The sequence below is a fragment of the Muntiacus reevesi genome, chromosome 7, assembly GCF_963930625.1.
Source record: "Muntiacus reevesi chromosome 7, mMunRee1.1, whole genome shotgun sequence".
In the NCBI taxonomy this organism is placed as follows: domain Eukaryota; kingdom Metazoa; phylum Chordata; class Mammalia; order Artiodactyla; family Cervidae; genus Muntiacus; species Muntiacus reevesi.
The window spans coordinates 54,535,763-54,563,595 of NC_089255.1; the positions used below are offsets into that span (position 1 = coordinate 54,535,763).

The 27,833-nt window shown below is 39.7% G+C and overlaps 1 protein-coding gene across 1 annotated transcript in view; it reads left to right on the forward strand.

Annotated features, from left to right (window-relative positions):
- The first annotated feature begins 14,123 nt into the window (after positions 1-14,123).
- WDR72 (WD repeat domain 72) overlaps positions 14,124-27,833 on the forward strand; it is a 212,871-nt gene continuing 199,161 nt past the window's right edge. Inside the window, exon 1 of the mRNA XM_065941562.1 lies at positions 14,124-14,285. The gene's annotated coding sequence lies outside the window, so the exon portion shown is untranslated. The remainder of the gene's footprint in view (positions 14,286-27,833) is intronic.

The window sequence follows — 27,833 nt, forward strand, 5'->3', positions numbered from 1 at the left end:
AAATAACATCTGAGGAAAACCAAAATATCACACCTTAAAGAAAATCTTCTCAATGGGACAATTTTGCTTTGGCTGCATGAGGAGCAACTATGTAGAAAAGTGGTTCCGGTGGAAAAAGCCCTGCAGTGGAGTTCCAAGTGAGATAGGCTGGGACCTGGGACTCTTTACCAGAGTGCTCACACAGGGACGAATGATCCTGGAGCAACAGAATACAAGAAATTACAAGGGGTTAAATACAAGTGCACACATGTGCATCTGGTGCAGTTTTGAGTAACAGGATACAAAAAGGTCACAAGCCAACTGCCACGCTGAGATGCAGGGAGCAAAAGCAGGTCCTGCGCATATCCTTGCCCACAGACCACCACGGGGCTGAGCAGACCACGTATATGAGCCACACCTCCTGCCCAACTTGTCTGCCTGCCTTTGTGTTACCTCTTTAGAGCCCTGGGAAACAGGCTACTTGTTTACTCTCCCTTGGGCTTCAGTAAGAGTCCCAAAAAAGCCTTGCCTAACGTTCTCATCTGGCTTCCTATCAATTTCTAATGATTAAAGAGTCCAAGGGCCCAGGTCGCTAACACAAATTCTGTTTCTAGCTCTGGTGTTGACTGGGCATATGACCTCGGGGGAAAGCTTTCACTGTGGTTTCCTTCCCCTTGGCAAGAGAATGACTTAATAGTGCTATTTACCCGGGTTCTGCTACACTGTGAGCATTCTGGGGCCCGGGGAACTAAATGCCGGGAGCAACTCCAGGTACTGTCACAACCATAATGTCCCCAAAGGGCAGTACTGCCCCCATGGAGAACGACCACCTGACAATCTTCCCAGCCCTTTACTGCTCTACTGTTGGGCTGAGCTCCACAGGCCTGCAAGTCTTGTACTTGCAGAGATAGCAACAGAGACATCAGTGATTCATTGGACAGGGAGATTGTACACAAAGCGTCCCAGAGTGACATCCCACTGTGTGTACCTCAGGGTACACAGGAAGGACATGGCATCAGCCTTAGCTACTCATGGGAGAAGGAGACTACCACTTATAGGGTGAAACTGACATCAAGTGGGCTCATCAGTTATGAGGGACTCATTAAGCCCTATAATTAAGAGGATCGACTAGTCATGTGAGTGAAGCAAGAGAAAAGCCAGCTTGCATGGCCTGATCATACATCTATCATCCTACAAAAGAAGCAGGGACTTCTTAACGTGACTAGTTTTTTTGTTTTTGTTTTTTTTAATAATAATCACTTTTATTTGCTTCCAACAGTGGTCTTAGGCAATTCAGCCAATTAAAGTGCTTTTCTGATGTAACTCTCATTATTTGGGCCCTGTTAGGATATCTTGTCTGGAAAATCCCATGGACAGAGGAGCCTGGTAGGCTGCAGTCCATGGGGTTGCTAACAGTCGGACACTACTGAGCAACTTCACTTTCACTTTTCACTTTCAAGCATTGGAGAAGGAAATGGCAACCCACTCCAGTGTTCTTGCCTGGAGAATCCCAGGGATGGCGGAGCCTGGTGGACTGCCGTCTGTGGGGGTCACACAGAGTCGGACACGACTGAAGCAACTTAGCAGCAGCAGCAGCAGGATATCTGAGATCTCACCATAAGATTCTGAATCTGGGTTAAAACACTGACATTTTGGGACTCCTGCATAGATACTAGATCCCTGAGAAACTCAAACTAAGGTTTACTTGTTATCTGGAAATAAGTAGAGAAGAAAGAACTAATCTACTAAGGAAAGATAGCCTAGAATTAGGAAGATCTTGATATAGATTTAGGAATTAGAATAGTTCCCTCTAGGGATGAGAGATAAAGGTAGTAAGCATAGCCATCAGTTAGTGCACCAGCTAAAAATACCTAATCCACGGCTAAGGGATACAGAAAACTTTACCACCTCTGATGTTTCCTATGACACAGTGGGGAAAAATAATAAAAATTATTTATTTATTTAAGAGAGAGAACATAAGTACTAGGGGGAGTACAAAAGAAGTAAGAGAGAGAAGAGACTGATGGGATAGAAATTTTTCCTGGACTTTCACACTATCAGGTTGAAACAATGTAGTTTGAAACAATCTCAGGCACACAGTACTAAGAATTTACAGACTATTCTTTGCTTTTTCTCCAGCTCCTAAAATATAGCATTCACTAAATATTTGTGCAGGGAATAGTAAGAGCCTAAATATTTATTGATTGTTGCTTTTGAATGCACAAAAGAATAGGATAACCCATCAGCCCCATTTGGACTTCCCTGATAGCTCAGTTGGTAAAGAATCTGCCTGCAGCGCAGGAGACCCCGATTTGATTCCTGAGTCGGGAAGATCCCCTGGAGAAGGGATAGGCTGCGCACTCCAGTATTCTTGGGCTTCTCTTGTGGCTCAGCTGGTAAAGAATCCACCTGCAATGCAGGAGACCTGCATTCGATCCCTGGGTTGGGAAGATCCCCTGGAGAAGGGAAAGGCTACCCACTCCAGTATTCTGGTCTGGAGAATTCCATGGACGGTATAGTCCATGGGGTCGCAAAGAGTCGGACACAACTGAGCAACTTTCACTTCACTTCACTTCATCAGCCTCATTTGCCTCCCAGCACTGGTTACTAAGATAAACTGGGTCACAAGGCCCTCTCTGATGAAATGGGATTTAACATGAGGAAAGTTAGAAACAAGTGTTCTCTCAAGGAGATGACAAGTTGAAGGCAGAACCAGGATACATTAACTGGTTGAAATATCCCGAAGAGGAAGGCCATACCAACTGCTTCTACTTGACAAGTTTGTCAACAGCCAGGTCTGTTAATATACCATTTCTGGCAATGTCACTCTCTGGCACCAAGGAGATTTGAACTTCTCATTAATGTTATTTTAAGAGCCCTAAATTGACCACAGCAATATACTTTAATAGAAGTGAAAGCCTGTAAATCAATGGACTAAACATAAACTTTGTAGTTGGGCAGATGTAGGTTTGAATCCTAGAAGAGGGTATACATCGCTATGTTCCTGTACCCCATTTTAAATCCATCCACCTTCCTCACTTTGGGAGCAGAGGCACTGCATTGGAAGGAGCTAATCAGATAGATTAGGTAAAACCCTCTAGGGCATAAGACTCAGTGTGTAGTTAGTTTTTATGTTGATGAAAAATATATAAAATGTGCAGTTGTCCTAAAAAACTAATAGAACTTCACTCATGTTTTATTGTACTTGGAATCAAGTACATATATACAAGTACCATCATGATTTATTATTGTATCTTCAGTAGAGTTGTTGTCTTTTAGGGATATTAATTGGTAATATGGTGCTCCATACTATAAGATAGGGAATGTGTGGTCATCCCAGTCCATCATCAACTGAAGCTACACCACAACTACAAGACTGTAGTTGTATGGATGGCCTCAAGCAAGTTACTTAACCTCAGTAAGCTTCCTTATTTTTCAAAAGGGAATTATAATAACATACAGAGTTCAGACTGTGTTAGGTCCTCCTCTGAATACTTTATATTGCTTATTTAATCCTCATAACTTCCCTGGGAGGTAAGAACTATTGTCATCACCATTTTATAGGAGAGTCAATCTGGAGTCCAGAGAGATTAAATACCTTGTCTGAAGTTACACAGCTTTTAAGTGGTGTTGCTTGGATTTAACTCTGGAGTTCAAGTTTTTAGTCACTGTGCTATAGCAGCTTCTCTTGCTCAGCTCTGAAATGTTCTACACAGCAGTCATTACAAGCAGATCTTATTGCTACACTGCTTTAAAATCTTACAATGGCTCCATGCTGCTCTCAGGGAAATAACCAAGTTTCTATTAGGAACTAAAGACCCTGAATGATCTGGTATATGCATGACACATGGAGTATAACATATATTGTGTATATAATATGTCTTATACATGACATATACAAGAAGAATTTTAAGGTTATATATTTATATAATAGTATATTTGTTATATAATATTTTTTTAAATGGGATCATACCAAACACATACCTGTTTTTTTTAAACTTAATGATATGAACATCCTTTCAAATTCATTAATACAATTTTGCAACATCACTTTTGCTATACAGCAGTTCAACTCCTAGAGTCAGACAATCATAAACAAACTTTACTATAAAAAAAATACTACACTGAGATCACCTTCCTGGCTAAAAGTTCAGTGTAATTCTTAATTATTCTCTCAGGAAATTTTTCTAAAATTTAAATTATTGGATTCAAGAGCATATGTGTTTTTGAGGCATTTAGTGTGTACTGCTAAAGTGAAGTCGCTCAGTCATGTCCAACTCTTTGCAACCCCATGGACTGTAGCCTACCAGGCTCCTCCATCCTCGGGAATTTCCAGGCAAGAACACTGGAGTGGGTTGCCATTTCCAATGCCCTCCAAAAAACCTTTTCACAATGTCTATTCTCACTAGTAAGACTGTATACCTTCCTAGGATCATTCTATTTTATTGTAGCCATTTTGGTAGGTAAAACAAATACTGAACCAGGATACTGTTTTAATTTGCACTTCTTTGAATGTTATTGAGACTAAGCAAGTTTTTATATACCTACTGGATTTTTGTGTTCTGGGTGAAACACCCATTTTTAAATTGAGGTATTTTAGTTGTTTATAAGACCTCATATGTCTATTCATCAGCTATTTATTTAGCATCCATACCATTTTCTGAACACTGTGTTGGAAATACAATTCAGTTTATGATCAAACCAACTTTTACAACCTCCTCGAGGTCCTTTCAGCTTTGGCTCCTAATTCAGTCCCAAGGCCAATGACACATATTTTAGGTTTTTCATTCCACCTGACTGAATGTTTGTGCCCTCTGCTCCAAATTCCTATCTAGAAACCTACTGCCCAAACTGATGGCCCTTGGGAGATGATTAGGTCCTAAAGATGCACTACTCAAGAATGGGATTAGTGTTTCTATAAAACAGATTGCACAGAGCTCCCTAACCATTCCCACAAACTGAAGTTACAGCTAGAAGGCATGGTTCACGGACCAGGAAGTGGGCCCTCACCTGAGAGCAAATCCGCTGCTTCGTATCTTGTACTTCCAGAACCGGGGGGTACATGGCTTTCTGTCTATAAGCCACCCAGTCTTTAGCATTTCTTATAGGAGCTCAGATGGACTAAGACAGCCCCCTTATTATTCTCCAGTTGGTTTTGATCCCTCTCATTTAGAGCCTGGAATGGGACACTCAGGTGCCTGGTCCTCTCTCCCTTTGCAGGTCTAGTCTCAGGGCCTTTCCTTTCCATGTGGCTTCTCCATGTGGTCTCTTCACACACTCACTCCAGCAAAGTTGTCAGATTTCGTGCATAGAAGTTCAGTACTCCCCAAAGCCCACAAGGGATCTCATTGGGCCTTATTGAGGTTTAGGCCCCAACTGGCACAGTGTTAGTTTTGTCATCCTCTTTCAGTTAAGCAGTCACAGGGCTAGCTCAGATACAAGAGGATGGGAAATAAACTCTATCCCTCAATGAAAGAATGACACAGAATATCTTCCATCTTTAATCTACCATAAATCCTAAAGGTTTCAACATGACTTGAAAGTATTTTTCCACATTTGTTATTATAACTATGTTTACAATGGATTTGATGTGTAGGTGATTTTTAATTATACAATAAAATTTATTAGTATTCTCCTAGACAATTCTCCTAGATAATTCCAGCTTCTGACACATACACAAAATGTTTTTATCAAATGAAAAACAGATAAAATGATTACGTTGGTTTGTCTGGGATGGAAAAGGGTGTATGGGTGTGTGGACTATGAATAGACTTTCATTTTCTTAATAGCCTTTTTCTATTTTTTAAAGATAATAAACGAATATGATTTTTACATTTTCATTCTAAAAGCAGAACAAAAAGAAGGCAGAGGTGTAGAAAAAGGGGGAGGGGAAGGTTAAATGGCAGAAGAGGTGGCAGAGGATGAAATATGACAAAGAAAAGCTACATCAAAGTTTGATCACACCAAAGTTTTAAAATATTTATAAAAACCTAACCTAGAAAAGTTTGGAAATTCTTTTTTTTCACTTCTAAATCTTTAATTCATCTTTTTTTTTTTTGGTAAGATATGAGTTAGCATCTCTAATTTTCTTTTTTTACAATTGGCTAACTGGAAATATAAATTTAGTTATTCATTTTATTATTCAACACATTTAATTAAGAACTTTCTATATGCTAAGCTAAGCACTCTTGTTATAAATGAATGTATAGTGGTGAAAGAAACTGACTGGTTAAGTACTACTATGGAGCTTCTGAGCTCCATAAGGAATTGACTCCATAAGGAACTGACTCCTTGGAAAAGACTCTGCTGGAAAAGATTGAAAGCAGGAGGAGAAGGGGATGACAGAGGATGAGATGGTTGAATGGCATCACTGACTTGATGGACATGAGTTTGAGCAATCTCTGGGAGTCAGTGATGGACAGGGAAGCTTGGCACGCTACAGTCCACAGGGTCGCAGAATCAGACATGACTGAGCGACTGAACTGACCTGATGGAGCTTCTAACAGTGCAGTAGGGGAATCAATAAGCAAATGGATATATAATCACAATTTTGACATGTGCAATAAAAGGAGAGAATGGGGGTTGTAACCACAAAACAGAGAGGTAAATAATAGGAGTAGAAACTTAGAAAAAAACAGGGCATGGGTGGGGGCAGAGTAAACTGAAGAACTTGGAAGCATGAAAGGATGGAACGGATGAGCAAAAAGAAGTAATCTGAATTATTTTTTAATAATGGAAAGTTGAAAACTGAGGGGAGTTAATATTATCTGTGGAATGAACTGGGTTAAATCAAAGGGACTAAGTCATAAAAGATAATTCAAAGGAAATGACTGCTTAGAATAACAACAAAGTTTCACCTCAAAATGACATCATGCAGAATTGCCAAAAGTTATACAAAGTCAAAAGCAAATGACTTCTATATCATGTCCTTTCTCCGTTATTTGTATTTTCCATTTCTGCTATATTGTCCTTTCACTGTATCAGTTAAGCTAATATGTATGAAAGTTTACTGAAGAAGTATCATCCAAATGTAAGTCATTGTTGGTATTACAAATTGGAGTTCAGTTCTTGTTTGTGAACTGCTTCTCCCGGAATAATATATATATAATACTAGGACAGACCACTCTGTTCCTTGACTCTTACTGAGATGTTAATATAATCAAGTTTTGGGAATTAACCTTCCCTTCATGTCAGAGTATGCTAAAGTCTATGGGACAGCTTTTCTTCTGGAAGCTTCCAGCTGCTGACAATTAAGTACAAAATGTTGCAATCAATTATATAGACAGTTGAGCAGAATTCACAAGGACACTGCAAAATCCAAAGTGCATCTGGGTCATTCATTCTGTAACACTGTCCCAGGTAATTATTCTGCTTTTGTATGAAGCATTTAGAGCATGGAAAATAACTAGATTTGGTCACTGTTGTAGCAACAACTTCAAATTGCTTCAGTAGCTAGCTTTTTTTAAGATTCAGAATTCTATCATAAAAAATACATTTACTTGTCTTTTCTCATTTTACTTTCAGTCTAGCACTTCCAAAACAGGAAGAAGAAATATATTTGACCTTGAAAGCAAGTGCTAGAAAAAATAACCTGTCTAAATGTTACTTTTCACCTAAAATATTTTATTATAGGGTTGCTCAATGGCACTGCTATAATCAAGAATCTGCCATCATCTTTTAAGCTCCTTGTTTCACAGGCTTATAACTTCTTTAAAAGTCACCCAAGGATCTTCAATCTCACTGCCAGTTCAGAAAAGAATACACACACAGAGACACATACACTTCCATTCTCCTAGTTAAAATGTCACACTGCGCTTGATAATGTTAAAAATTCTCTAATTTTTATAGTTAGGGCTTTAGTTGAATAGCATAAAACTGTTCCAACTTTCCTCCCCAATGACTAATCAGAAGGGCAAATTTTAAGTTTCTAAAGTCTTTGCCATTGCCAGGTATTATCATAGTTTTCATTATACCATCTTGGTTTAGGGGATTATAATGCAAGGAAAGAATGTATGTGAAACGTTAACAGTAAATGCTAAATTTTTACTATCCATTTTGATACACTGTCTCCTAATATCCTGCAATATTCCAGAAAAGTCTAAGACAATTATCCTTTTTTTAATTAATTAATTTCATATTGGCTGCATTGGGTCTTAGCTGCTGCATGGGCTTTTCTCCAGGTGTAGTGAGCAGGGGCTGCCCTCTAGTTGTGGTGCACAGGCTTCTCATTATGGGGGCTTCTCTCTTGCAGAGCACGGGCTCTAGGTGTGGTGGCTTCAGTAGCTGCATTGCGAGGGCTCAGGAGTTCCTGAACTCCAGAGCGCAGGCTCAATAGTCGTGGCATTCAGGCTTTGCTCCAGGGCATGTGGGATTTTCCCTGACTGGGAATGCAACGCATGTCTCCTGCATTGGCAGGCAGATTCTTTACCACTGAGCCACCAGGGAAGCCCTAAGACAATTATTCTTCTTCCTTTGCAAATGACCTTTATTTTTCTCTCTGGAAGATTTTTTTTTTTTATTACTATTTAAATCTTTTATTTATTTATTTATTTCTGGCTGCACTGGGTTTTTGTCACTATGTGTGGGCTTTCTCTCGTTGCTGCGAGTGGGGGGTTCTCTTTGCTGCAATGCGTGGGTTTATTGCGGTGGCTTCTCTTGTTGCAAAGAATGGGCTCTAGGCACGTGGGCTTCGGTAGTTGCAGCACCCAGGCTTAGTAGTCGTGGCGCATGGACTTAGCTGCTCTGCAACACGTGAGATTTTACCAGATCAGGGATCAAACCCGTGTTCCCTGCATTGGCAGGTGGATTCTTAACCACTGGACCACCAGGGAAGTCTCTCTGGAAGACTTTAGAATCTGCTTATTATCCTTGGTATTAGGTGATGTCATTATTCATGTGACTTGAAATGTTTTTACTATTGCTTTGTATTGGAGGTTTCTACATGATTCTATATAATTCAATTTTTTAAGTTAAAGTGTAAAAGTAAGGTACTAAAACCAAAGGGACACTCTTTGTGTAAGGGTTGGACTTGTCAAGTAGTGACCTTCATCGTCAGATGTGTATTCTTTTACTTGAGAAACTTTCAAATGTCATTTTCTTAAAGACTTTTCTAGAATCATTCATTTTTATCTGTGAAAACATCCCCAGTGTCTTATATGGGATTGTACACCTAGTTGTCAGCATTCTTACAGCTGATGGCATTAAAGCCCTAGGGTCCATGTTCAATAAGTAGACTTTGTTCTAAGCCCCTATTTTTTTCAAGACTCTCTTCATTGTCTGGGCAGACCTGGGAGTCTTTCTGTTTCTTTTGTTGGAATATTTTAGGGTTGTTAACACAGATTAACAAGCTTAGCAAACATTTTATCATGAATAGAAACAGAACTCTGAGAGGGCATGAGGAGTGGGTGAGAATAATTACCTTTTCTGGAGGGCTCAGGAGAGGCTGCAAAGATGAATTATCACCAAATCTGGGTTTTGAAGTAAGAAGATGCAAACTAACTAAAACATGTGGGTGGCAGGGATAGACAGAGAAGAGCACTTGCAGGAAGAAGTATCTGTACAATATCAAGGAAGTCTGGAAGAACACAGTCCATTCCTGAAGCAAGAAGGCATTTGATGCCATAATGTCGGCACTTAAAATTAGGGACAGGGCAGGGAAGTAGCATTTCATCTGATTTAAAGATGAACATAATTAATTTGTTTCTTTTAAAGTATACAAGTCCTTTATCTTTTAAATGTAAAACTTAATTATCTGTTTGCTTACCCTAATCTGGATTAATCAATGTGTCTCAATTCCATCATTTGCTACTTGTATCTAGGGACACATAACTTAAGAACTTTGGTCCTCAAAGTTCTCATCTGTAAAATGAAAACAGAATCTGCTTGTATCAGCCAGGATTTCTAGTTATGTGCAAGAGAAAGCAATACTTGCTATTCTAAGCAGAAAAAGGTTTGAGGAAAGGATATTGGAAATGTCTCTGAAAGTGTAAGTTTGGATATTATGCAATCATGACAAAGTCCAAAATCCTTCCACAGCCATGGTACCACGGAGCATCACAGCCACCTGCATTAGGCACAGACACTGATGTCCCTGCTGCTGTGCGTTGGATGCCCCTGCTAGAAGCACTTCACTGCTGCCTCTGGGAACTAGATGTGGCTGTGGAGGTATTTGTTTGGGGCTGTGAAGCTGATTGGCACAACTCAGAACATGTGTCCATGACCTGTATGTAATGGAGTGACAGAGTAAGCAAGGCACTGTTTTCCAGATTCTCCATGAAGACATAGTAGGTTCTGCTTCACAAGGAGGGTTAGAGTTCTCCAAACATAGGAAACAGGGATGAATGCTGGCTAGTTGAGAAGAATGATAAATGTCCATGTGGTTCAGCTTATCAAAAGGATTTTGGAAAATATATAAGCCATTATAAAGCAGAAAATTCCAAAAATGCTTGGTATTATTAGCATTATCTTTAGGACATTAATGTCAGGGAAGATTGTTGAGTCAATTCTGTATTAGTTTTCTACTGCTGTATAGCAAATCACCACAGGATAGTGACTTAAAAACAGCAACCATTACTGCAGAGTATTTGTGGGTCAGCAATTCAGGGATGGTTGAACTCTGTGGGTCTGCTGCAGGGTCACTCATGAGGTTGCAGTTAAGATGTCAACTGACTAGAGGATCCACGTCTAAAACGCATTCTCACATGAGGCAGCCTCAGCTTCTTGATGGCTATTAGCAGGAGATTTTAGTTCTTAACCTCATGGATCTCTCTATAAAGTCCCTTGAATGTCCTAACAACATGTTCACAGGCTTCCTCCAGAGAGAGATACAAGAGAGAGGAAAAGCAAGGTGGAAGTGCCAGTGTCATTTTACGATGTATATTTGCTAGTTATGCTCCACCATTCCTACCACATTCTGTTTGTTAGAAGTCAATCACTAAAAGTAGCCCACACTCATGAGACGGGGAAATAGGCTCTACCAGAGACGGAGGAGTAATACAGAAGTTTTGGACATGTATTCAAACCATCACAAGTTATTTTTTATTATTTCATAGAATTGGCCAAACTAATTCCCTTACGTATTATTTCTACTCATTTTTTAAAACATGTCAGAGAATCTATTCTGATTTGAAGTTAAATCACCACAAACCCTCCAGGGATATTTATTTTATCTGGTAAAAATCTTTCAGAGCTTCAAAAGGAGAGACTGTTGCACTGGTTAGTATCTTATCACCAAAGAAACACATTTCAACTATAAATGAAATATTTGTCCTTTCATTCAAACACTTGAATCATCCAGTAGAGATATTAACAGATGTTATTGCCAGGCTATCCCTATTGACATGGTAGAGGAAAGGGAGGACATATTTTTGTAATTCAGGGCACTTTTCTGAGAGCACAAAAGCATTCTAGAGACACAAACCTAAATGCTTTCAATGATCAAATAGGTAATAGAAATGATGAAGACTACAGAGTTGGTGTACATTCAAATTCAAATTAAAAAATAACAGCAACAACAATACCCAGGTTAGCCAAACAAGTCACCTCCAGTGCCCAGTTTGGTTCTCAGATGCTGGCTTGCTTTTCCTCCTGAGGTCTAGACTTGAGGTCAAGATCTGACTTGCTTTTCTTTGGAAATTCAGCTTCTGAATTCACTAATTTTGGGGTCAAAAAAGATTTTGCCTCTGTTTTACAGCCAGGAAACTGACACAGGGCCCTTTTGCTCTTGAAGGGCCGTTTCCTTATAAACAATACAGGTACAACTCATTTTAGACAGTTTTGCTTTACTGCGGTTCACAGATACTGCATTTTTTTCAAATTGAAGGTTTGAGACAACCCTGCCTTGAGCAAGTCTATCAGTACCATTTTTCCAAGTGTTATTTTTTAATTAAAGTACATACTTTTTTTGGACATAATGCTATTGCATACTTAATAGACCACAGTATGTTGTGAACATAAATTTTATACTCACTGGGAAACTGAAAAATGTGTGATTCCCTCTACTGCAGTGGTCTGGAATGGAACCCACAATATTCCTCAGGCATGCCTGTATTAAAAAATTACATTTTATAAGGTCATGTAAAAAAACAAGATAAAGAGAGACATTATTCAAAAGAAATTTTTATGGGACTAAAGTTTGATCAAGTCAAGGTACCAGATATTTTGTTCAGATTGGTTAGTTAGCACAAATGATTCAGGGTTCAGCTAATCATTTATGATGCAAAGAATGGAAATTTGGAGGGTGTGTGTCATAGATAAACAAGGTAAGTCTTATTTAAGTCATGTGGAAAAGGATGATTCCTTGCAATAAACCAGTTACCATTTCCAGAATGTGAAAAAGTGGGAAGATTTCTGTAACTCTTACTGGTTTCCATGATTATAAGGCTTGGAAAGTTCAAAGCTGTCAATGACTACACTGGCAATAAAGACCATTAAACTGATATTATATATTATCAACATTTTCTTCATTTTTTATTTAATTTTCTCATTTATTTCATTTTTAATTTTTTTACTGAGGTCAGTTTTTCCTAAAAGCTTTTTTTTTTTTTTTAATTTTTCCTCTTCCCCCAATTTTCATTGACCTTAAAAGTATCCAAGTCTCTGATGTGAGACCCAGAATGGTTGAGGGCCTTTACAACCACTGAGTTAGTTATGGTAGAGCTCAGACAAGAGGAACCAAGTCTAAGTTTCTTTCTCCATCTACATCTTTATGAAGCTTGAAGAAAATTCTGCTCAACTGGTAGGATGAAGATTTGGGAATGGCAGTAGGGTTGGGAATGTTAATTTTGAAATAAAATTCTGCAGACTTAGAAGTTAAGGATAGGTGATGGAAGTTCATAAAGAACTGGAGGCTGGAGTCACTTTAACAGGCAATCGTTAGGTACATGTCATGGGTGAACAGTATTTTATATGTATCCTCTACATGTTCGGTGTCCCTTCCTTCACAGACCTTACAGTCAAGCAGGGAGGCCAATGCAACAAGTAATTGCAGTAAGTTGTGACAAGTGTTATAATAGGAAGTGAGGCAACTTGGGAGTGAATAGCAGGAACACCAACCTGCTGGGGTAAGTGAGCTCCCAAATGAACTAAGACTAGGTACTAACCTGGTGCAGAGAATGAAAATGAGGAGAGTGTCCTCCTCTGCAGGGTTTCACACAGGAGGATCCAGGGTATGAGAAGTCTGATCTCAGACCTCTAGATCTCAGAGGAGACCTAGAACTTGTGCTCTGACTTGGGCCTGGCCAAATATCCTTAGTATTTGGGAAGCCAGATAGGTATAAGTGAAAGGGACTGATTAAAAATCTCACCCCACTAGGGATTCCCTCCTGGGAAGTTAAGACTCCATGCTTCCAATGCAGGTGGTTTGGGCTCCATGCCTGGGTGGGGAGCTAAAATCCCATATGCTTCCTGTCAAAAAATCCAAAACCTAAAACAGAAGCAATACTGTAATAAATTTAATAGTTTTTAAAAAATGATTCACATCAAATAAGTGAATAAAAATATATCTCCCCACCTGCTTCTGGGAGTGTTGGAATCCAGGACTACACTGCCCACAGGTTTGGATGAAAAAGTAAAATAACCAAGAAACCTGAGAAAAACAAACTGTCCCTCCCATTTTTCTAAATTACCCAGTCAGTAGTCTGACTTGCACACTCAAGAGCAGGTCAGGACTCTGGTTTCAAGGGTGAATTTTTCCACCCTTCCTACCTCCCTGGACTCTCCCTCTTCTCTGCTAGGTGGAGGGGAACTTCCTCCCTTCCCTTAACAAAGGTCCTGCGGCTCCCAGTCTCTATCAGTGCCGGGGAGGGTCCATATCACCTGGCCTACCTTGATTTTCCTGTCCTAACTCTTGACTCCCTCCAGCCCTGAAAGGACAGAACACCTCGACGCCCGCAGACCGGCCTGTTCCTGCCACCACCGCCGGAGAGAGATGGAGGGAGTGGCTGGACCAAGCGGCGCCTGTGGCTAGAGGTAGCCAGAGTTCGGGCAGGAGTCATGGGAGGGGAGGGGGCGAGGGGCAGGAGGAGAGGGCGTGGTTTCGGGGGAGGGCGTGTTCTCGGGTGGGGCGAGGTGTCAGGTTTGAGGGCGTGGCCACTCCTGAAAGGCCGCCCCTGTGTCCTGCTACCCCTCTGTCAAGCTGCGGGACCGCTACAGCTTCGCGGCACCCAGTCTGGGTTAAAGCAGCCGCCCCGGGCTCGGCTCGTGCTCCTCTGTCCCAGGCGGAGGCCCCGGACGGCCCCGGACTCGTGCTGCCCTTGGCTTTCCGCTCTCAAGTCGAGGGTTTGGATCCCGAGGGGCGGGGAAGGAAGGTGAGCGCGTGTTGCAGTAGTTATAATCTCTTCTTCTGCTCCAAGTTCTTGCACGTGGAAAACTCCCTCTTCTACTCTCTCGTCCTGTTGTCGCATCCGTAGTGACCGAAGATATGCACCTGTAAAATCGGTCCTTTCGAGTGTGGTGGCGGGGGCTGGATGGCGCGGGGTAGGTGAGATCTCCCAGACTCGCCATTCACTATTGAGAGTCTCTTGGGACTCGGAAATCGGACGTCTCCCAGACTGGAGTCCTTGAATTCATTAAGCTGAGTCGAGTAGCTGGGGAAAAGATCCGGTGGACGCCGGCAGGAGAGGGTGTGACAGCTTGGGACCTGTCGGGGCAGGGAATCTGGTGAAAACTTTCCTTGATGTGCACCCGCGGCTGCGCCAGCAATTAAGGTTGTGAACACAACACTTTTATCACTTACAAAGTTGGACGAGGGACAGGAAAATCCAGGGAGGGATGTCTGCGTTGACGAAAAATCTGGCCAAGGTGAAGTACTGGCAGTAGTCCCTTGCGGACACGTGCTTCCCTAACCCCCTCCTCATCCATTATAGCGTTTCTGTGTTCATTTCGAAACTGTTAGGAAGACGCAATCAGAAGGTTGCTGTGAAACAAAGTTAGCTTTCTGTTCCTCCCCCTTGTAGTTTTATGCTAAAGGAGTTCAAGGTCATCTTTGAAAACTAGGTCACTTGTTGGGAATAGTTTTATCTGAAGAAAGGATTTGGAAACTGTCTCTTTCATCCCCTTTCCTACCCTCACCCCCACTTCTCCCGCCCCCGGCAAACAGTGGGTTAGTCTTCTCTCTCCTGAATTCTCACCTTTTAAAGATCAGGGAAGAAGAAAGCAGCTTCTTTTGGCATGCAATTATTTGTGGTTAATTCGGCCTTGTGACTTTTGTTCCTTAGCTCTCCTTTAGCTTCTTCAATATTACAGTGTACCCATAGTGTTTTCTGTAAAGAATGCAAAGGGTTAGAGGAGAAAGGGAAACTTTGTCCATGAAATCCTCTAGTAAACTTATGATTATTATTTTTTAAACCACAAAAATTGGGGCTCTATTGACTTCTAATATCCTCACCACTTTTGGGGAAGGTTTTGTAAATTATAATTACTTTATCAATAAAATATCAACTTAAAGTATAAGCCTCTCCCTGTGTGTAATAACTTGCATTAACAGTCTATCCAATGAAGTGAATGCTTTAGAAATCTAAGGTTCTAGTTTATAGAGGCCAACTGGAATAGAAGTATATATGTTATTAAATAACAGTGCAACCTTGAGAATAGTTGTATTAGGAATATTTCAAAGTTTAAAGATTGCTTCATTCAAATATATCTGTGACTTGACAATTTACTTATTTTTTATGTTATTTAATAATGGTACAATATGCAGCATCTCTTATTAAGAATTCTGTCAGACATTTCTCTGGAAGCTCTGTTCTGAATGTATAGTTATTTTTCCCCTAGTCTAACACTATCAGATTAAATTATGCTCTGAGTTAGAGGCAAGGCAATGAGGTAGGGATAAAGACAGAAAGAATATATATAAGTTCTCTTACCAAACTGTCTCTGAACACCTGGCAAGTCCCCAGCTTTACTCTGGGGTACCAACAAGTCCTTTAACTTACATTAATTTTTTTCTTAAAAGTAAGGAAACTGTGTTGATCTTAAAGGACATTTGAATCTTTTTGAGTTCTTTTATAAAAGGCAGGGTCTCATTTCTAGAACTAGATATCACTGTTCTAGACCAACATCTCATCTAGAGTTTGCTGTCATTTCCAAAGGACTTCCTAACATGTTGGGCCACGCCCCTGCCCCACCTAAGCAATGCAGTGCAGTGGCTAAGGGTGTGAGTTTTGGAGACTCCTGAATCTATGTTGGTTTTCTAGCACTTCCTTTTTTTACTTTTAACAAAATGAAATTTCATCTGGAAAAAGTAAAATCCTATGTATGAGTGTATAACGGAGAAGGCAATGGCACCCTACTCCAGTACTCTTGCCTGGAGAATCCCAGGCACGGGGGAGGCTGGTGGGCTGCTGTCTATGGGGTCGCACAGAGTTGGACACGACTGAAGCGACTTAGCAGCAGCAGCAGCAGCATGAGTGTATAAAAACTAAGCAAGTACAGGATGACGGAATTGTCATTAATTGAACCATTCAATCTCACGGTGAATTGACTGTGTTTCCTCCTAGTGAGAGGTGAGTTCAGGGCCCAGAAAGCTGATAAGATTTTAGGGTGCTTCAACAGTAATTACAGACAAGTCCATAGCCAAAGATATCTTTCTACCTCTCCCTTTCTCTCCTTGTGCAGACCTCAGAGTTAACATTCAACCTGACTTGTCTGGGAGAAGAAAAAGAGGTGACTTTTAAAGCCATACCACATTCACTCATAATACATTAATTTTTTGACATTCCCCTCAACATTTTTTTTTTTTTACTTTTTGTTATATGTAAAACTACCTGCAAGCAAAATGCAAAGGAAAAAGAACAGTTTCCTGCCCTCTAAACATTCATAGTATGGTTCAGGTAACTGACACAGGAAGAATTAGAGCAGAGTGATCGGAGCTCCATAAAGGTTAGAAAAGGAAGTGCTGGGTGTTGAGGGGTGCAATATATCACCCAGCAGAGGCTCAAAGGAGCTACAATTTAGTTTCAGTTTTGAAGGCTCCATTTTTATAGGAGTTTGCCAGGAGTAAATGCTGAGGAAGAGCATTCCAGGCCAAAGGAAACTTGTGTGTGAAGGTCTCATAAGGTGAGAGAACATATTAAATACAACTCTTCACACATATTGTTTCATCTTTTACTGGCTACAGGATGTTGGCAAATTATTTTGCTTCTCTGAGCTTTGGTTTCCTCAAACGTAAAAAGAGGGTTGTATATTGTTTTACATTGTTGTTGTTCAGTCACTAAGTCATGTCTGACTATTTTGTAACCCCCATGGACTGAAGCCCACCAGGGTCCTCTGTCCATGGGAATCCCCAGGCAAGAATATTGGAGTGGGTTGCCATTTCCTTCTCCAAAGGTACCTTCCTGACCCAGGGATCAAGCCCATGTCCCCTGCATTAGCAAGCAGATTCTTTACCACTGAGCCATCAGGGAAGCCCATTATTTTACATTATTAGGTCCTTATTTGATTTTCAAGTCTCTCCCATAAGAGTGTTTACATCACAACTTTGTTGGGAGACTTGGTTGCCTAGAAAACACAAGACTGTTTGATGCACAGGTGACAATCAACTACTTTGGTTCCCTCCACTCATCTTAGTCTCTTGATGAGAGAAAAATACAACAGAAATCCAGCCGTATAGATGGGACTTCATGTTTTCAAGTATATCATAAAAAGCAGACCAGTCTTGTTGTTCAGAATGACATATGAAGTTATTTATAGTTTCACCTCTATTATCCCTATTTCCCAGCCACTAAATGTTTACTTTCAATGCCCGCCTATGTTTTAAGACCAGGCTCTGTTAAAGGAGTTCCACCACACCAAGAATTCTTTGATGGACAAAGGTTAGCATTCCTGTGTTTACATGATAGGATCTCAGACCATTTTAGGCCCTGCTTCCTACTCCAGTTCTTGTTTTCACTCTGAGCAATTGAAGTGAGTCTTAGAAAAACATTTTTAGGGAATGGTATCTGAATAATGTGTTAGTTCTTTTGGAATACCAAAATGCAACTTGAACATTTTGGAAGGAATTTGTTAAAGGACTGTACCCTCTTATGATTTTTCTCTGGTAGCGTTAGCTCTTAAAATTCTTTGAAATGTGGAAGACTTTGCCTCAAAATTCTACCTTAATCATCTTGAATTATTGCTTCTTGGAAACAATGTACATATTTGCTCAATGACTGAATACTTAAGAGTTTTCCTGTTTAGGCCCTTTCTCCACATGAATTTCCCAGGAAAGACCTCAGGTAGTTTTCTTACAAAGTGCTACAGAACAGGGAAGATGTCTTTCTCTGTGTCATTTAGATGGCAGTAGATAGAAAAAGACTTTAACTACTTTAAACTATAGTCACTGCAGAGAAAAATAGTAGGTTAGGGGCCAGACGAGGACTTTTTGCTGTGGAAGGCCCAAATTAGGTCAGCTAGGTCTTGATGTTCTCAGGTGGTCATGCTGATCAGGCCCCAAGCAACAATTTTTGAGGGATCTATTCTTTTTGGTCTTTTATTCAGTGAATATTTCTTTAACTTTACCAATTAATTTGTATATTCCATTAACTGTGTGGTGCAGGGGCAATGATGAGATTGATTTAAGTTCCTTTGCCTCAAATGTACTTAAGAATATCTTTGGAGAACTGGTTAAAATTTAGATTTCCAGCCTCAAGTTCAGATTCTCTCAGCGGTGACCAGAGTCAGGCACACAGTAGGTACTTTGATAAATGTTTTTGTTAAGTGAATTAACTGTCACTTTAAAAATCACTGTTAAAAGCGAATTCATTTCCTGTAATATATTTCATTATTCTATCCCTTTTTTTAAGTGTGAAAACCTCCATACTTGTTCTATGTTTCCTTGTTAGAAAGAAAATGCATTCAATTGCAACCATTATTTAGAAATTGAAAATAAAAAGAATTTTTAATAGCATTATAACTTTTTAATTAAGAGAAACAGTGACTGTGATATCTTAATATCTCATTATGCTGCGTGGGCACAGACATTTATTTCGCTCTTCCTGAGGCACTAGGAGGTGAGAATTTGAAGCATTTTCTTCATGTGTATTTTGATTTCCTGTTGAGCAAACTATACAAACAGGAAGAACTTATTTTTTATTATTATTATTTCAGTGATAACACAGAGATAAACTAAGTCAGAGCAGCTCTCTTGAATAGCTAATGCTGGCCGCCTGGAGAAAGAGAAAATTATTTTCTGCCTTCCATGTTGATGCGTATAGAACATGTGTTCTGAGTAGCTGCTATTTTCACTGACTCTTTTTCCAGTTGAAGTGCAACATAAACTATTTTAATTAATATTGTGTCACCAAAAGGGATTGAAATAGCCAATTGAATTCTACCAAGATAGAGTCTTTTGATGAAAACATATCTTTATTGATTGTGGGTGAAGAAAATCATTCTTAAAATGAAATCCAGAGAAAAATCATATCCCTCAGAGAAAATTTCTGAGTGGCAGGCCAAGATTAACATCATAAAATTGAATTTGTGCTGCAAGCCTTTGATGTAATCAGCAGCTGGGAGATGGTGCTGCCCTTGCTGTGCCCCCTCTGATTGTGGTGAATTATTGTGTGGAATGAAATAAGTGTTTCTTGTGTCCCTCCTCCAAGAAATACAAACAAGGTATTACTAGGTAGTTTCTTGCTAGTTAAAATGGGTTGGATCGATTCCAGGCCTCTCAGGCTCTCGTATTGCCGTGAACTATGGGTGTTGGGCATTTATTTATGCCCCAGAGACAGACTTTCTTGATATCACCTGACAATGACTTGTTTGGTCAGTAGAAACCCAACAGAGAAGTGACAAGAGGGATCCCCCTTGCCAGGGACATATTTTTTAAGACTAAGCAGAAGCCAGGATGTGTCAGAACGTGCTATATTTGCCTGGTTTCTATTGACCTGTAGCCAGTCAACCCCTTCCCTGTCTCCCTCAGCCACCTCTTGTGACATCCACTGCACTGAAATCATTGCAGTGTAGAAATCTCACTTGGTACTAGCAATCTTGTTCCATGACACCAGTGTTACACTAGACTTTTTGCTGTTATTTTTGTATTGAGTCCTAATACGTAGAAAACACTCTTGTCCATGCATGCCCCTTTCACACAGGTAATGGATAGGTTTTGTAGATTAAGTAGAGACAATCTATTTGCACTTTTACCCTCAGATTAAAGAGTGATATGGCACCTTAATCACACCTGTGGTTGGACCTAAGTTGTTTTTGATTTGTTTAGTTTTTAGTGGTGGACTGACTCATCTGTAAACAAGGTCGTGGTGTCATCATCGGGTACTCTTCCTCTCAAGTATGTTGAGAAGTGGTGTTGTGCTGGGGACTTTCACGTGCACTATCTCATTTTATCTACACACCCACCATTAGTCTTATTAGGAAAAGGAGACGTGGTAAATAAGTCTAACTCCCTTGTCTAGGATTATATCCCTAGATCTGTCTGACTTCAAGGATCATCCCACTTCTCACTGTACCCAGTGATGACACCACCACCTTGTTTACAGATGAGTCAGTCCTGGAAAGGGTAATTAAGGCAAGAGGTGGGGGTGTGATCTGGCTGGAGGAGCCAGGACAAGGGAAAATGGTGAAAAGAGGTGAGGTAGGAGAATATAAAAAAAGAGGTAGGATTTGTCTGCTCCTGACAGAAAATCCACAAAGGTGAGAAGAATAGCTTCAAATGACTCACCTTTGTGTCTTGGATTAATGCTGAAATGAGCTGGAAGTCCCAGACAACATCTTTTTAAAGAACTGACTACTCCAGTAATGCTAAGGTTCCTTTGGATTATGATCCTCAAGTAGTGGCCCTCCTCTACCACTCTCTATAAACCACTATGGTATTCTCTCTCTCTCTAAGTCTCTGGATATGTCTGTTTTGGCTACGCTTCTGCTAGGATTCTGGAATGTCAGAAAAGTGAAAGTTGCTTAGTCTTGTCAACTCTTTGTGACCCTCTGGACTGTAGCCTGCCAGGTTTCTGTATCCATTGGAATTCTCCAGGCAAGAATACTGGGGTGGGTAACCATTTCCTTCTCCAGGGGATCTTCCGGACCCAGGGATTCAACCCAGGTCTCCCACACTGCAAGCAGATTCTTTACCATCTGAACCACCAAGGAAGCCCATGAATATCAGAGGGTGGTCTTAAAGGCTTCCCTGGCAGAAGCATCCCTGTTTTGTGGGCAGAGTTGGAAAATACTGCAGTCATGGGTATTAGGGAGCCTTCTCCAAATAGGACTTGTCTGCATAGGTTCATATGCCTGCTTATGGGAGTGCCTTCCTTCTGTTTACTCTGCGAGGAAAGGATTATCATAAAGGCAGTGGACTGACTTCAGTGTCAGTGTGTGCTGAAGATGGGAGAAGGGAAATAGATGTTAGGCCTAGGAAAAGAGACCACTGGCCTGTGGGAAAACAGAATTTTTCTAAAAGAGATGCCTAGGTGTTAGGGATAAGCCATACAAAACCATGGGAGTGAAGCGTTCTTTGCTTTCATATATCAGGAATACTCATCCCAGTCTACTTTGCATCAATTGTTGTTTACCTGTGGCTTGACTCATAGGTTGTTTATTCCTAAAGATCAGGAACCTATTTTTTTTTCATTTTCCATTTAGTAGAGCTTTTAATCAAGGCTTTCCTCATAGCTCAGTTGGTAAAGAATCTGCCTCCAATGCAGGAGACCCTGGTTCAATTCCTGGGTCAGAAAGATCCTCTGGAAAAGGATAGGCTACTACCCACTCCAGTATTCTTGGGTTTCCCTTGTGGCTCAGCTGGTAAAGAATCTGCCAGCAATGTGGGAGACTTGGGTTTGATGCTTGGGTTGGGAAGGCCCCCTGGAGAAGGGAAAGGCTACCCACTCCAGTATTTTGGCCTAGAGAATTCCATGGACTGTATAGACCATGGGGTTGCAAAGAGTCGGACACAACTGAGCAACTTTCAGTTTAATAGATACCTGTTGAATTAATGAATATATTCTTTCTTCAGGGAACCTGTAATGTGGGTAGAAAAGAGATGTATTACACAGAAGAAGTAGAGAACAGAGTTTGGTTTATGACCACTTGTATGATTCAGACTAAAATTTAAGCATATATCTCCAGAATTGATCTACACATTATTAAGATTTCTGTTCTTACTAGAAAGAGACAAGATGTGTCAGACAGTATATTAGTTTGCTGGGGCTGCTGCAACAAGTAGTACAAACTAAGTGGCTTAAATGGCAGAACTGTATCATCTTACAGTCCAGAGGTTCCGAGTCTGAAACCGAAGTGTCAGCAGGGTTGTTCCCTCTGTGGACTGTGAGGGAGAATGTGTGCCATGCCTCTCCTCTAGCTTCCGGTGGTTTGCTGACAATCTTTGGCATTCCTTCTCTTGTAGGAATATCACCCCATCTCTGACTTCACCCTCACATGTCTCTCTCCTTGTGTGCATCTTTCTCCAAATGTCCCTGTTTTATAAGGGTTTATAAGAATCATACTGGATTTGGGATCCAACCTAATCCAGTATGACCTCATCATCACTTAATTAATCATATCTGCGATGACCCTATTCCAAGTAATGTCACATTCTGAGGTTTGGGGAGTTAGGACTTCAATATATGAATTTTGGGGTGAGTTTGGCTTAATTCCTAACACATGGAAAGAGGGTAGATTTTCTTCTACTTTGCCAGTTTGGTATCCTTAAAGTTTTAGTCTCCTCTGCTTAATTCACTTAATAGATGAGATCTATTGTAAATTATGAATAATAATGTGAAGGATTATAAATGTGGATTATATTTTTTGTTTTGCTGCTTACTTAACAGGATTTATATACAGATATTGAGATTTAAAAAGCGTTCTGATAAGAGTGGCTAACATTTATTGAATGTTCACTATCTAATGATTTCCATGGATTTTCCCACTGAAGTTTCACATCTATTAGATAGATATTAAAATAGATATTATTTATAGATTAGGTACTAGATAGATATTAGATATTATTATTTATTAGACAGATATTATTATTTATGTACATTTTATTGATGGGACTCCAACACACAGCTGTAAAATAATCTACCCTAGGACATGCAGTAATAGAGCTGGCGTTGGAACCCAAGCTCACTGACTCTGGGCCCTCACCACTGAGTACAGGCTGTCCCCTTAATCTTATTACAGTCAGGTGAGGTAGACAACATTATCATTTTATGTTGAGGAAAATAAAGCTTAAAGTAACTAGAGACTTCCCTGGCTCACAAAACCAGCATGTTTATAATATTGATAAGTATATAATATTTGGAATTTGAGTGTAGATATTAACCTCCATGGGAAAATCCTTTCTACCTTTGACTTCAAGTTTCACTTGTGTTTCCTCTGCAAACATTCTTGCATTTACCTTACAAGGCACTCATGACATGGTTGGTGACACAGGACGTCCTTGTCTCCTCAGATACTTGTGACTCCTCGAGGTTTGTAGATTTTTGTAGAAATTGCATAGTCTCTAACACACGATAGACAATGAATATTTTTAAACCAAATGCATCTAAGTAAAGGCAAAGGAGCCAAAGAAAGGGGAGACCACCTGAAAACAAGAAATAAGAGTTAATAGAAGGAGTAACTGAGGTGACAGAAGATGAAATTTGGGGTAATGATAAAGATGTTGTCATAGGAGTTTACTATGAATATCTTAGAGAAATAAGCTAAAAATGAGGAAAAGATATGGTTTGTTGAAGTGATGAGAGGAAGTTCTTTTCTTATTGGAAGGTGGGATCATCAACTAACAGTATTGGTGTGTAAGGAGTTACCTGGGTTGCAATGAGGTTTATGAGTGGGCAGAGGAAGAGATTTCACTTGGGACTGGATTAGAGACATGTTTCCCAGTATAAGTTTAGGTAGTACACAGTAAACATTGATGTTAATAGACAAGTACTTATTTTAATGTACATTTTGAAAAAAATCTAAGCAGTCTGTCAAATTGCATCATTTTATATAGTTATTAATGATTAAGATAATTTTAAAGAAGATAGTTATATAACAAGGTATTCTTAAGTAAGTTAATTTAGCACTTAAAAATAAGTGAATTAATTTAAAGAAATAGGTAGTTTTAGGTTGCACTTGGATATGGGAAAGAAAAATATGGCTCAAGATTGGAAAGAGGTTTTCAGAGTTTATACACATCAAAACAATTTTTTTTGTCTAATGACAGGAATACTTAGTTAAAACTAACCATAAGATGTGTACATGCATGTGTTCAGTCATGTCCAACTCTTTGCAACTCGTAGACTGTATAGCCTGCCAGGCTCCTTTGTCCATGGGATTTCCCAGGCAAGAATACTGGAGTGTGTTGTCATTTCCTTCTCCAGGAGATCTTTCTGACCCAGGGATCGAAACCTGCGTTTCCTGCATTGGCAGGCAGGTTCTTTACCACTGAGCCATCGGGGAAGCCCTAATCATAAAATGACTTGGTTGTAAATACTTCAAGGTTAGAGATTGTGTTTTTCTTTTTTTGTATTCTCTACAGATCAATCCACCACCTTGAATACATTTGGTTCTCATTAAATATTTTTTGAATTTATTAAAGAGTAGACTAGAAAAGTGAAACTTTTTGCTCATGTTAGATACCTTTTCGTTGTTCAGTCACTAAGTTGTATCTGACTCTTGGCGTCCCCATGGACTGTAGCACACCAGGCTCCGCTCTCCTCTTCAATCCCCTGGAGTATGCTTATAATCATGCCCATTGACTTGGTGATGACATTTAGCCATCTCATCCTCTGCTGCTCTCTTTTCGTCCTGCCCTCAATCTTTCCTAGCATCAAGGCTTTTTCCAATGAGTCAGCTCTTCGCATCAGGTGGCCAAATTATCAGCACTTCAGCTTTAGCATCAGTCCTTCCAATGAATATTCAAGGTTGATTTCCTTTAGGATTGACTATTTTGATCTCCTTGTTGTCCAAGGGATTCTCGAGAGTCTTATCCAGCACCACAATTCAAAAGCATAGAAATCTCTAGGTTAAAACAAAACAAAACAATAACTTGGACTGTAAATATTCAGAGTTAAATGTGGCATAAATTAAAAAGAAAAAAACCCCACTTTTTAATGTCTAAAAATAAGGTTTTGGACAAGAGGATTTGAGTTCCATGAAGTTCTTCACTGACTTGAATATAAATAAAGTAAAGGAGCTCTATTTCCTTATGGAGAGAAAATCATAATTCTAAAAGATACATACACCCCAATGTTCATAGCAGCATTGTTTACAGTAACCAGGACTGTGCTAAGTCACTTTAGTCGTGTCCGACTCTTTGAGACCCAATGACTGTAGCTCACCAGGCTTCTTTGTCCACGGGGATTCTCCAGACAAGAACACTAGAGTGGGTTGCCATACCAAGGGGATCTTCCCCACCCAGGGATCAAACCTGCATCTCTAATGTCTCCTGCTTTGGCAGGTGGGTTCTTTACCACTAGTGCCACCACATGGAGGCAATCTAAATGCCCATCGGCCGGTGAATGGATAAAGAAGGTGTGTTACAGTCACACAATGGACTATTATTCAGCCATTAGAAAGAATGAAATAATGCCATTTGCAGAAACATAGATGGAGACCTAGAGATTATCATAATAAGTGATAATATCAGACAGAAAAGGAAAAATATATGATATCACTTACACGTGGAATCTAATACATATGGACTTATTTACAAAACAGAAACAGACTCACAGACATAGATATCAAATTCATGGTTATCAAAAATGAGAAAAATGGTGGTAAATTAGGCATTTGGGAGTAATGCATGCATATTACTATATATAAAATAAATAATCAACAAGGACCTACAGTATAGCACAAGAAAGTATTAATATACTCAATATTTTGTAATAACCTATACAGGAAAATAATCTGAAAAATAATATATACACATATTCTTTTATATATGTATATATATATATATTTAAAATCAGATTGCATATGCAATCAGTTGTGTTCCTGCTCTTTGCAACCCCATGGACTGTAGCCTGCCAGGCTCCTTTGTTCATAGAATTTTTCAGGCAAGAATACTGGAATATTGGAATGGGTTGCCATTTCCTGTTCTAGGGGATCTTCCTGATGCAGGGCTAGAACCCACATCTCTTGCATCTTCTGCATTGGAAGGTTGATTCTTTATCACTGTAGCACCTGGGAAGTCCCATAGTCAGATTTTATATATCACTTTGCTGTTGCTGTACATCTGAAACTAACACAACATTGTAAATCAACTATACTTAAATAAAAAATAAATTAAAAAAGAAGTGAAGGAGCCACCCTGAAATAAATGAGTTACCTTTCTTCTATTTTTTTTTTTTTTTTCTGGCCAAACACATCTCTTTGACAATGACTGCAAATGGACACTCTGGCATTTAATTGGGCTGTTTTGAATCTGTTGCTCTGCAGTTTAACAAGCAAGGAGGTGAAGTTTGAAGATAATACCTTGTAATCTTTGACTCACAAGACTGGCAGAATTGCAAGCTGTGATGGAAACCTCATCCATGTAGTGGTAGGGATGTGATTTCTTGGCTGTTTGGTTTTATGTTTATTCCAGATCATATGAGTGAATTATAGAAATTATTTTGCATGTCTGTCTAATTCATCCCTTGATCTCTGGGTTGTTTTACCATTGAGTTTATCTACTAAATTATTCCCTACCTAAAACACATTACTTTCTAGAGTTTCTTAAGTAGTTAATCACTCAATAATAACATTGGGGGGGCGTGGTGCTTGGCTTTGATGATGGTTACGGGTTAATTCTGAAATTGTCATGCTCCACTGGGTAAACCAGGTGGATTTTTATGTGTTACTCAAATACACCTTGGGCAGCTTTTGACTTTGAAGAAACAATTTTTTATCTTTTCTAAGGAATGACCTGATTACAATCTGTTGATAAAATAAGATCTTTTGTTTTGGGAGCATCTGCAAACAGAAATGTTTGGGGCCATAAGGCTTCTGCTGTGCATGAACCTGAGGTACTTTGCTTCATTTCCCAGGGTTAAAATAGCTCTAACGCTGGCCTCCCCATACCCCGGGTGCTTTTCTCTTTAGCTCACATCTATTCTTTGTTGCTTCATAAAGCCCCACTCTATCTTCTCTTAGCTTATTGCCATTGACTCCCTATCTGTAAGACATCCACCAAGCTATTTTATTCTTATCGCCAGTCTGTTTTTTTTTTTTTTAACTTCATTAAGGTATGATTTATATACAATAAGCTACACTCAAATAAAGTGTACAACTTGATGAATTTTAATACCCCAAGCTTTTCTAACCTAGACTGAAAACTTGGTAACAAAATTTCGTCTGGGCTCAAGATGAGCAAGTTATCTTCTTTGAAGGAAAGCAGCATGGGGGTAATTTATCTGTGGCCCTCAGAGTACCTGTATAGTTTTGAAGAAAGTAAGTGGAATTCTTTTCTGCTTAAGAGTTGAGATTCAAGCAGCTAAGATCCCACGTGCCTCTTGGCCAAAAAAACTCAAAACACAAAACAGAAGCAATATTGTGACAAATTCAAATAAAGACTTTAAAAATGGTCCACATTAAAAAAAAAATCTTCAAAAAAAAAAAAAAAAAAAAAAAGAGATGGATTCAGAGGCCACATAACTGTAAGAGGCAGACTAAGCTGCAGACCCAGATCTGTTCTATCCCAAACTTGTGTTATTAACTGCTACACTCTTTTTACTTTCCTCCTAGGCAAGGCAGTGACTCAGTGTCAGGGTGTATCCCTGAAGAGCGCTATTTATGATGAGGTAAACAGTTCTAGTGTCCAGTAGACACCAGCCACAAAACCACATTTGCATCATATTTGTTATTCTGCTTGCCTCAGATCAGACATGTCAGAGAGATAAAAGCAACTTGTTACAAGGGAAAAGGCGAAGGTGAGGAGAGGATGGGGGCTGTAATGGCGT